The following is an 11247-nucleotide window of genomic DNA, read 5'->3' as shown; positions in this document are numbered from 1 at the left end:
GGATGCTGGATATCGGATAGCAAAGACTTAGTATCCAAAAGTTTGAATGAAAAACGTTTCGGTCGGGGACATGGTGGTTCACGCCTGTAATCCCAGCACTTTGGGAGGCCAAGGTGGGCGGATCACAAGGTCAGGAGATCGAGACCATCCTGGCTAATATGGTAAAACCTCGTCTCTACTAAAAATACAAAAAATTAGCCAGGTGTGGTGGCATGCGCCTGTAATTCCAGCTACTTGGGAGGCTGAGGCAGAAGAATCCCTTGAACTCGGGAGGCGGAGGTTGCAGTGAGCTGAGATCGTGCCACTGCACTCCAGCCTGGTGACAGAGCAAGACTCTGTCTCAAAAAAGAAAAGAAAAGAAAAGAAAAATGTCTCCATTTTGAAATACTGGTTACATGTTAAAATGGTAATTTAAAATAATTTCACTTATTTCTCTTTTTCTCATATGGCTACTAGAAAGTTTAAAATCACATTCATGGCTTGCATTTGTGATTGCATTTTATTTTTACTGGACAGGACTGCTCTAGACCATATTCATCTTTAAAACGTGAGCTAAAAGCAAGAGTTACTGGCAAGTAAAAGGAAGGGAGAAAATACCTCAAGAAATTGACAACGTTAGTTTGACATTTGCAAGTGCTCTGGAGTTTAACCAGGATTTTATTTATTATTTATTCATTATTTTTATTGTTTTTTAACTTTTAGGCTCAAGGGTACTTGTGGTGATTTGTCACATAGGTAACTTACATCTCATAGGGGATTGGTGTATAGATTACTTCGTCACCCAGGTAATAAGCATAGTTAGTACCCAATAGGTAGTTTTTCGATCCTCTCCTTCCACCGTCAACAGGCACTCAGTGTCTATGGTTCCCTTCTTTGTATCCATGTGTATTCAGTGTTTAGCTCCCACTTGTAAGTGAGAACATGCAGTCTGTGGTTTTCTGTCTAACCAGGATTTTAATAAAGGTAGATCTTAGATATAGTATGTGTTAATTGCTACTCTGAGCTAGGCAAGGTACTTACCTCTGTAAAGGTGGGCCATTACCCAGGATCATATCAAAAGCTCTGATTTCTGAAATGTATAAGATGAAAAAGCAAATACAGTGCAGATTGGTTTTCTCTGTAACAAAGTAGAGTTTTAAAATACCATTTGAGGCCGGGCACAGTGCCTCACGCCTGTAATCCCAGCACTTTGGGAGGCGAAGGCGGGCGGATCACTTTAGGTCAGGAGTTCAAGACCAGCCTGGCCAACATGGTGAAACCCCGTCTCTACTAAAAATACAAAAATTAGCCAGGCATGGCGGTGGGTGCCTGTAATCCCAGATGCTCGGGAGGCTGAGGCAGGAGAATTGCTTGAACCCAGTAGGCAGAGGTTGCAGTGAGCCAAGATCACGCCACTGCATTCCAGCCTGGGCAACAGACAGCAAGACTCCATCTTTAAAAACAAAACAAAAAAATCATTTGAGTGGACAGTAGCACTCCTTGCCAAATTCCAAATGCCAATCAACAGCCGGCTTTACTTGTCAAAGTTGGCATGTATTGTTCATCAAACCAGAGTCTAATTTGATCACCCCCTCATGCACACAATACCACCACCACCTGACTCCACTGTTGCCTGTGGTGCAATGCCATGTTAACAAGTAGCATCTGGAATTACTCTTGAAACATCCGCCCATTTTGATCACTGTGGAAGGCAAATCTTCCTTCCACATTTACCCCTTAAGAGCAACTTGTGCTCACTTCTCTTTTATCAACACAGTATACTTTTAAAGCTAAGATTTCATTTTCTTCAATCCTTTTTTTCAAGAAGCACATTTTTCTCTGCTGGTGATTCCTTTAAACAAATATTTCTTGTTTTGGTCTGAGCAATTCATTTTTTGAAACAGAGTTATAGAAGTCTAGGCTTTGTTTTCATGACTGAGATGAAGGCTAAGAATTTATGACCAGCATACAATAGATAGGGTAATTTGTGTGTTCGTGTAATTTACATGTGAGGATAGGCTGTTTTTTAAAATTAGAATTTGTTTCTGCCTTCTTAGAATTTACTTACTGAATCGTTATGAACTTTGCAAAGTGACTCAATTCTGAAAATCCTCATACCTCTTTAAAACTATGCTGCGTACCTACATAGTGCTTACAAAAATGAATAAATCAGTATTTCTCCAAAACATGTTCTGTGAACCCCTGCCCCAGAGTTTTCTGTGGTATTTGTTAAAATGAAAATTCTTAGACCCCACCCATGTTTATTGAATCAGAATCTCGTATTTATTATTTATTTATTTGATATGGAGTCTTGCTCTGTTGCCCACGCTGGAGTGCAGTGGTGCAATCTCAGCTCACTACAACCCCCGCCTCCTGGGTTCAAGTGATTCTCCTTTCCCTGCCTCCTGAATAGCTGGGATTACAGGTGCCTGCTACCACACCTGGCTAATTTTTGTATTTTTAGTAGATACGGGGTTTCACCATGTTGGGCAAGCTGGTCTTGAACTCCTGACCTCAGGTGATCCTTCCAGTGCAGCCTCCCAAAGTGCTGGGATTACAAGCATGAACCACCGTGCCTGGCCTGAATCAGAATCTTTTAGTTTATGAGAATTACTTAAGAATCTGATATCAGGCCTTTTTTTTTTTCCATTTATTCATTTTTTAAAAACTGAGCCATTCATCAGTTTATTTGAACATGTGTCTGTTGGACACTTAACATGTACCAGGTGCTAGGGACTCAGCAATGAACAAGACAAAATACAGTATTTGCCTTTAAAGAGCACAGGGTGAGACAGACACAAAGTTAAGTGAACAGAACAGTCAATCAAGAAGCTAAGTTCACATAGCGATAAGTAAAGAAAATGGAATAGGGTAATGGGATATTGGGAGTTATGGAAAGTTAATTTAAATTTTTAATTAACTTAGGGGGTTACAGAAGGCCTCTCAGGGGAAGTGACGTTTGAGCTGAGAAGTATGATAAGAAGGAGCTGATAATGCACACATCTAGAGGAGAAGGGTCTCAGGGAAGGAAAGAAGAGTGCAAAAGTCAAGGTGGGAAATGTTTGGCACATTCAAGAGACAGAAAGAAAGACAAGTAGAGGGCCTGAGACTGGGCCTCAATCCTTCCCACACTTAAGATCAGGCAGAGAGCAGTAGATGTTGAGGTTGAAGATTAAACCCAGGAGAGCATTTAATATAAACTTAGAAATGTAAATGTTTCAACAAGAAGTGAGTAGTGAATGACTATTAGAAGAGGTGAGTTGGAGTTGGTGGCCTTAATTGGGTTGGGTGGAGAGATGAAAGTTAAAAACCTGACTGGATGTAGCTTAAAGAGAATGGGAGACAAGGAAGTAGAGACAAGAACTGCAGAAAATGTTCAGGAAGTTTTACTAGTTAAGGGAGTAAAAATTCAAACTTCTGGTAATAACAGGTCTTGGGGTCAAAAGAAGGTTTTCTTTCATAATTTTTATTCAGACATATTCAAAAGTAGAACAAACCCCCATGTACTCATTATCCATTGTGTTTGGGTGAATAATGGCCCCCAATGTCCATGTCATAATCCACAGAACGTGTGGATATGTTACACAGCAACAGGGACTTTGTGTGTGTGATTAAATTAAGGATCTTGAAGAGAGATTATCCTGGATTATCTAGATGGGTTCAGTATATTCACATAGACCCTTAGGGAGGCGGGAGGATCAAAGTCAATAATAAATGGGTCAGGAGATGGGCCAGGAGTGGTGGCTCATGCCTGTAACCCCAGTACTTTGGGAGGTCAAGGCAGGAGGATCACTTGAAGCCAGGAGTTTGAGACCAGCCTGGGTAACATAGTGAGATCCCATCTCTACAAAGATAAAAAATTTAGCCAGGTGTGGAGGCATGTACCTGTAGTCCCAGCTACTCTGGAGGCTAAGCAGGGAGGATTGCTTCAGTCCAGCAGTTGGAGGCTGCAGTGAGCTATAATTGTGCCACTGCACTCCAGCCTAGACAACAGAGACCTTGTCTCTTTAAAAAAAAAAGGTAGGAGATGTGCTCATATCTGTAATCTCAATGCTTTGAGGGGCCAAGTAGGGAGGATCGCTTAAGGTTAGGAGTTTGAGACCAGCCTGAACAACATAGCAAGACCCTGTTTCTACAAAAAAGAATTTTTTTAATTAACCAAGCATGATGGTGTGCACCTGTGGTGCTAGGTACTCAGGAGGCTGAGGCAGGAGGATCACTTGAGCCCAGGAGTTCAAGGCTGCAGTGAACAATGATCACACCACAGCACTCTAGCCTGGGTGACAGAGTGAGACCTTGTCTCTCCCCGAAAAAAAAAAATAGTAAGAGATACAAAGATGGAAGCAAGAGGTTCAAGTGACACACTGAAGAAGCCAAGAGCCAGAAAATGCAGTGGCCTCTAGATCCTAAAAAAGGCAAGGAAATGGATTCTCCCACAAAGCCTCCAGGCAGAAGGAAAATGCAGGAGAATGGGAAAGCCCACGGAGTGTTAAAGAGCCAGCCATTAGCTTTTCCAATCATGAAGTGCTTGGGACATTTGGCTTCTTGACAGGTTGTTTTTTTAAGTTAAAAATTCCTTAATATTTTATTCCTGGTACCACTACCACAATTTACAGGGCAATATACCTGATGTAATGAAAAGAAAAAGACAAAGCTACAACAGATGAAAGACCTCAGGAATGTACATCTAATTGACACTACATTGCATTAATCAATAGCTGCACTTTGTGCAAACTGTGGCTATGATAGTCCTGAACAAGAAGGGTTTCCTGTTTAAGCTGCAGTAACTTTTCTGACTATGGATCATCGTTCCTTCTGTGGCAGATTTTTACAGTTCCTCTAATGCATTTGGTGTGACTGTCTCAAAGTAACCTGCAGCTTTCCTGACAACTCCTTGCTCTCTCTCCTGCTAAGAGCTGTAGCCCTTTTCTGCTGTTTTTAGAACCTTCTGCTGCCATATCCACCACTTCCACCACCAGATCCATAACCACCACCATAGGGAATGCCCAAGCTTCTTCCACCAAAACTGCCCCCTTTCATGGGTCCATAATTTGATTGCTGTTGTCCACTGTAATTTCCAAAATCATTATAGTTCCCACCACCACCATAGTTACCACCGCCAAAATTTCCTCCTTCATTGTACCCATCATATCCTCCACCACCGCCACCATATCCACCACCTTGGTTTCCACATCCTGGTCCATCATGACCATAGCCCCCTCTACTACTATAACCAGGACCACCGCCATAGTTGCCACCATCACCTCCAGATCCATTATATCTACCATCACCTCCTCCATAACTACCTCTGCTGCCACCACCTCCACCACCATAGCCTCCTCTTCCATCACAGTTTCCACCACGGCCAAAATTACCTCCACCACCTCCAAAGTTTCCTCCACAATAAAATTGCCAGATCCACCTCCACGACCTCCCTGTGATCCAGCAGACTGCATCTCTTGTTTAGAAAGGGCCTTTTGCACTTCACAATTTTGCCCATTAATAGTGTGGTATTTCTGAACAACAATTTTTTTTTTTTTTTTTTTTTTTTTTTTTTTTTGAGACGGAGTCTTGCTCTGTAGCCCGGGCTGGAGTGCAGTGGCCGGATCTCAGCTCACTGCAAGCTCCGCCTCCCGGGTTTACGCCATTCTCCTGCCTCAGCCTCCGGAGTAGCTGGGACTACAGGCGCCCGCCACCTCGCCCGGCTAGTTTTTTGTATTTTTAGTAGAGACGGGGTTTCACGGTGTTAGCCAGGTTGGTCTCGATCTCCTGACCTCGTGATCCGCCCGTCTCGGCCTCCCAAAGTGCTGGGATTACAGGCTTGAGCCACCGCGCCCGGCCCTGAACAACAATTTTATCAACTGTATCATGATCATCAAAAGTTGCAAAAGCAAATCCTCTCTTTTTTCCACCCTGCCCATCTTCCATAACTTCTGTGGTTAATCTTGCCATACTTTCCGAAGTAGTTCTCTCAAATTATATTCTTCTGTGTCTTCTTTAACACCACCAACAAAAATGTTCTTCACTGTTAGATGGGCGCCAGGCTTTACAGAATCCTCTCTGGAAACAGCTCTCTTTGGTTTGACTACACGCCCATCAACCTTGTGTGGTTGAGCACACATTGCTGCATCCACCTCTTCAACACAAGAACAAGTCACAGAACCAAAGCCCCTGGAATGTTTTGTTTGGGGGTCTCTCATTACCACACAGTCCGTGAGTGTGCCCCATTTCTCAAAATGTTCTCTGAAACTATCATCTGTAGTTTCAAAGCTCAGACCACCAATAAACAGTTTTCTCAACTGCTCTGGTTCGTTTGGATCATGGCCCTCCTCCCTCCAGCAGCGACGGCTAGAGCCAGGCTGGGGTCAGCAGGTGGCGGTTTTACCTCCATTTTGAGACCGGACTTGCCTCTTCCAACTCAAGTTCAATATGGGACTGAGAGCTTCTTGACAGGTTTTGCAGAGTTGACTTGCAGATTTTTTTCTGGTTTGAGATTCTCCCTACTCCCTACTCCCTACTCCATTAACACTGAGTTTTAATGTTAAACTTAGCTTTGCTCCTCTGGAATCCTGTAAGTAGACAGAGGTAATAGCAAGTCAAAATAAATAGAATGTCTTACTAGAAGGCCTTGCTCTGTTTCTAATCTCTCCTCTGAAAGTCTTTTTGCAGCTTTGTTTTGGGAGAACCATGAAGGTGTAGCTTTGGAATAGATTTGTAAGAGAATATTCTGGCAATGGTAAGTGCTACATGACTCCTGGTGAGTAAAGATCAATGGCCCAGCTTTTCTGACCACCTTTAAAATGTATCTTTTGCCATATTTTTTATGAGTTATCATGAACCCCAAGTTAGGAGTCCTTAATACACTGGGTGCTGAGCCCTGGCCATACTTGTATTCTCTCAATTGGAGAAGAGAAATTACATCATGGAATTCCTAGGTTGGCCTGACCAGGCCCACTTGGACTTCCTGCTGTTGTGGTTTTCCTCTTGAGTTTCCGTAGTAGAGGTCTCCTCTGCCCCTGCTTCAGCTTCCTGCTCCCAGCAACTCCCTCCTGGCCTCAGCTTTCAAAGATGGTTCTTCAGGCCCAGAAGGATCAGCCTGAGACTGGCATTGGAAAATCCAGGCTCTAGTCCAGATTCTTCCACTTGCCAACAAATCTCTTCCCTTCTCTGGGCTTTGGTTTCCTCAGCCATAAAAAAGAAGACAGCACCTCTCCCCAGCCACCCAACTGACTAGGAAGTGAGGAGCGCCTCTGCCTGGCCACCAACTGTCTGGGAAATGAGGAGCGCAAAAAAAAAAGTCCGGGTATGGTGGCTCACACCTATAATCCCTGCACTTTGGGAAGCCAAGACAAGAGGATCACTTGAGGCCAGGAGTTTGAGACCAGCCTGGCCAACCTAGTGAGGCCCTGTCTCCACACATACAAAAAAATTATCCAGGTGTGGTGGCACGCTCCTGTAGTCCCAGTTACTCAGAAGGCTGAGGAGAGAGGATTGCTTGAGCCCGGGAGTTTGAGACTACAGTGAGCTAAGAAGGTGCCACTGCGCTCCAGCCTGGGCAACAGAGACCCTGTCTCTTAAAAAATAAATAGGCTGGTTGTAGTGACTCACTCCTGCAATCCCAGCACTTTGGGAGGACAAGGCAGGCAGATCACTTGAGGTCAGGAGTTCGAGACCAGCCTGGGTGAAACCCCATCTCTACTAAAAGTACAAAAATTAGCTGGGTGGGGTGGCACATGCCTGTAATCCCAGCTACTCGAGAGGCTGAGGCAGGAGAATTGCTTGAACCTGGGAGGCGGGGTTTGCAGTGAGCCGAGATTGCTCTACTGCACTGCGGCCTGGGCGATAGAGCGAGACTCAGTCTCTAAATAAATAAATAAATAAATAAATTTAATGTAAAGGCAGGGCGTGCTGGCTCATGCCTGTAATCTCAGCACTTCGAGAGGTCAAGGTGAGTGTATCACCTGAGGTCAGGAGTTTGAGACCAGCCTGGCCAACGTGGTGAAACCCCATCTCTACTGAAAATACAAAAAATTAGCCAGGCATGGTGGCAGGTGCCTGTAACCCCAGCTACTCGGGAGGCTGAGGCAGGAGAATGGCTTGAACCCGGGAGGCGGAGGTTACAGTAAGCCAAGATTGTGCCACTGCACTCCAGTCTGGGCAATAAGAGCAAAGCTCTGTCTCAAAAAAAAAAAAAAAAAAAAAAAAAAAAAAAAACTAAAAAAAAGACAATAACAAACTTGCTTGATAGAATTGTTATAGGAATTAAATGATACGATATGGTGAAAGTGCATTAAATTATAAAGTGTAATCCAGAAGTTATCTAATTATAATTATTCCTTAGTGGAATCTTTGAATATTCTCATAGCTCTTCATTTCACAAATGGAGAAGCTGAGGCTCAGAGATAAGTTTACTCATTGTGATAGTTCATCTTATGTGTCCAGTTGGCTAGGATACAGTGCCCAGTTGTTTCGTCAAACACCAGTCCAAAATGCTGCTGTGAAAGTATTTTTCAGATGAGCTTAACTTTTAAACCAGTGGACTTTGAGTAAAGCAGATTACCCTCCAAAATATGGGAGTCATCCAGTCCGTTGAGTATCTTAAGAGAAAAGACAGGTCCCCTAAAGAAGAAGGAATTCTGCCTCCTGACTGCCTTTGAATTCAAGACTTCAGCAACAACTCCTGCTGGAATTGCCATCCGATTGACCTGGCCTGCAGATTTCAGACTTGCTAGGCCCCCACAACTGCATGGGTCAATTCCTTAAAATAAATGTCTCTCTCCCTACCTCTCTCTATGTATATATTTAGATATAGATTATAGATAGGTTATAGATCTAGGTACATATACACAGATACTCTCTATTGATTCTGTTTCTCTGAATAATCCTTACTGATGTATTCATCCTGTCCCTCATGAAGCAAATAATTATTAGGCACCTACTGTGGGCTCTGTTAGGCAAAGCAAATAGGAAGACAGGGTCTCTGCCCTCAGGCAGGGAATAGACAAGTGACTTCCCACATACAATGTAGCGTGGGACCAGTGCTGTGTGTGGGCTGTGCTTTGGGAACTGTGGATCCACAGTGGAGGAATATTAAAATGGGTAACTGAGAGCTGTGAGGCAGGACATGCTTCCCAAAAGATAGTGATGCCTGAGTGAGTTTTGAAGGATGAATATGGATTAGCAAAGCCAAGAAGAGAGGGGCCAGACACTTCAGGCCCAGGAGAATGGGAAGCAGGGACAGCATCTCTGCACATGAGACCCTCGGGAGTTCCAGGTGGCTGGAGCTGAGGGGTGTTGGAGAGAGCTGAGCAGTGAAGCAAGAGCAGTAGCAGGGGACCCCTTTTAGAGATGCCCTTTATCCTGGAAGTCACAGGGAGCCCTCAAGGACTCCAAGCAGGGGAGACAGGGAACTGTGTTTCAGAAGAGTGCCTCTGCTACCAGGTAGAAGCTGACCTGGAGGGGACCTGTGAGGAGCCAGTTGAGGTCTGATGTGAGGCAGAGGATGGAGGAGGGATGGCAATGACAGGTGACCATTCCCTCAGCATGTGGCCAAGCTCCTGTTACCAGTGAGGCCCTCTGCTCAGTGATGAAGCTCCATAATAACACGGACTCTGCTTCTAGGGAGCTTGGTGACGGAACAAAGGGGCCTTGGCATTGACTATTGATCTGTTCATCTGAGGGTCAAGAGAGCTATGGGTCAGAGAGAGATTGGGAAGAAGCTAGGGTGAAACTAAAATCAGGGAGGAAAAATAGGCTTTGTGTTAAGAACCTGGAATTGTAGGCAAAATATTGCGCGTTTGGTTGTTTTTTTTCCCCACTCTGTAGAGAGGATCTACAGTCATTATCACATTCTCAAAGGGGAGAAAATATCCCCTCCAAGTTAGGAAACACTGAAATAGAATGCAGTGAGCAGATGGCGGAGGGTGGAGCCCCTGGGAATGGCAATATTGAAAGGGTGGCAGGCAGCGCACAGTGGCTCACGCCTGCAATCCCAGCACTTTGGGAGGCTGAGGGGGAGGGATCATTTGAGCCAGGAGTTCGAGACCAGCTTGGGCGACATGGTGAAACCTCATCTCTACAAAAAATACAAAAATTAGCTGGGTGTGATGGTGAGCGCCTGTAGTCCCAGCTACTCGGGAAGCTGAGGTGGGAGGATCACCTGAGCCCTGGAGGTCGAGACTGCAGTGAGCCGTGATCGCACCGCTGCATTCCAGCTTGGGTGACAGAGTGACACCCTATCTTAAAAAAAAAATGAGGCAAAGGAAAAGGCAACTGAGAAGAAATGTTCAAAGAAAGAGGAAACAGGACAGTGCAGCCTTATGGAAACCTGGAGAGGGGAGCATCCCAAGAAGCCAAGGACTGCTCAGCACCGCCTCCTGGTCCAGAGCAGGTAAAGGAGACCCGCAGACACCAGTCATTTGATTTGGAGTTGAAGAGGTGGGCAGAGAAGAACCTCCCAGAGAAGAAAGCCGTTTTAATATCAGGAAGCCCGTAGCACGACACACGTTCATATGCTACAAGGAGCAAGCCAGGAGAATGAGAGCGGTCTCTGGCCACCAAGCTCCAGGCTGCATCAGTCCTTGCCCTTTGGGAAAGCGGTGGCCCCCAAGGAGCAAACGGAAACCAAGCGATAAGTGAATGACGGCAGCCACATGCAGCTGTTCAGGGAGGTTTGCTCAGGTGCTTGAAAACCTGGATCCCAGGAGGAACAGCCAAATCCCAGTCCCAAGCCAAAGAGCTTGGGACTCTGCAACTTGAGAGGCCTCGGGGAGATCAACTGTTTTCAGAGGAAGGGCTTTCCTAGGGCAGAGGGAACAGGTATGTTTTCTGGATCCAGGACTAATTAAAGCAAGACAGAGTGGATTCAGTAGCAGAGGGAATTTTCTAAAATCCCAGCAGCCAAGAGGAGTAGCAAGGCCCTTGTGTTCAGAAGTGTGCAGAGGCTGGGTGATTATTTGGCAGGGCTAGTACACAGATGATCCAAACCTCAGGTCGGGGTTGGATTCCATGACCTTTAAGGTCCCTTCCAGACTTAGGAATATCTAACACTTATCAGATTTCTTTGTCATCTTGAAGGGTTTTGGAAAATGGTCAAAAAGACTTGTGATGCATTTTATTTTTAAAAAATCATGCTACATAAGGCTCATGAGGTTAGGGGTAGAAAGGAATAGTGTGGCTTAAAAAAATAGCACCTCTAGCAAGTATTATACCTCTTAAGAAGGAAATCATTGACTAGGGTTTGGATCAGTGGTTCCCAAAGGTCACTTG

At 44.8% G+C, this 11247-nt stretch overlaps 1 pseudogene; it reads right to left on the bottom strand.

Annotated features, from left to right (window-relative positions):
* Positions 1-4799: 4799 nt before the first annotated feature.
* On the bottom strand, positions 4800-6370 carry LOC102125421 (heterogeneous nuclear ribonucleoprotein A3-like; annotated as a pseudogene).
* Positions 6371-11247: the final 4877 nt, after the last annotated feature.

The sequence above is a fragment of the Macaca fascicularis genome, chromosome 1, assembly GCF_037993035.2.
Source record: "Macaca fascicularis isolate 582-1 chromosome 1, T2T-MFA8v1.1".
Lineage (NCBI taxonomy): Eukaryota > Metazoa > Chordata > Mammalia > Primates > Cercopithecidae > Macaca > Macaca fascicularis.
Note: the sequence above shows the minus strand (reverse complement) of the source record. Positions and strands in the feature narration are given on the sequence as shown.